Consider the following 960-nt stretch of genomic DNA (forward strand, 5'->3'; position numbering starts at 1 on the left):
AAGACACTGAATGACAGAAAATAAGACCAACAATCAGTAACTAGGACCTCATGAAAATGAAAATATTCTATACTACAAAGGACACCATCATAAAGGGAAAGTAGCAGCATAGAGAATGGGAAAATGTTTTTTACAAATTATATGTATGACAGAGGGTATCTAAAATATATGAAGAGCTAAAAAAAAACCCCGAAAACATCAATAAAATAGATAAACCAAATAGAAGGCCTTATTACAGATCTCAGAGAGTTTTCAAAGGTGAAACGCATCAGAGAAACAGCTTAAAAATGTTCAACATCCATTTTTATATTTATTTGATAATTATTTTCATTTAATGGGAGGTTGTATAGATGTGCTTCTGTTCTGATTTATTTGAGACAGAGAGAGAGAGACAGACAGAGACAGAGAGACAGAGACAGAGGCAGAGAGGGAGACAGATGGAGAGACAGAGAGACAAAGGGGTCAGAGGGACAGAGAGAGACAGTGCGACAGAGTCAGACAGAGAAAGAGGCAGAGAGATAGAACATAAAGTTGGGTCAGGAGGGAGGTAGGAAACAACTGAGGGAAAACATAATCAAAGTATGTTATGAAGTTTCTTTTTAACAAATGTTTCAAGAGAAAGACCCGGGAACAGCTCTGAGTACAAAGATAGGTGCTTAAAACTCATTCTAAGAATTCCAGTGATATTCATTGCAGGGTGGCAAATCCTACTTCAAGAACTACCCAGACAGGTAAAGAGCGACCATCAGAATAGTGGATTGATATTGAAGTTCCTATTCTGAACTGTCACTCAAAGCACATTCTTAACCTAAGTCATCGCTTTTCCTTAATATAATGTGTAATCATTATGCAATACAAGGTTCACATTTCACAAATAGTATGATTGTATTTCTTAAACTGTAATTGATACTTTGTGTTCAGTGATTATCTTCCTTCTAACCTTATGTGCATGCATTAGCA

The sequence above is a fragment of the Mastomys coucha genome, unplaced genomic scaffold (assembly GCF_008632895.1).
Source record: "Mastomys coucha isolate ucsf_1 unplaced genomic scaffold, UCSF_Mcou_1 pScaffold3, whole genome shotgun sequence".
Taxonomy (NCBI): domain Eukaryota; kingdom Metazoa; phylum Chordata; class Mammalia; order Rodentia; family Muridae; genus Mastomys; species Mastomys coucha.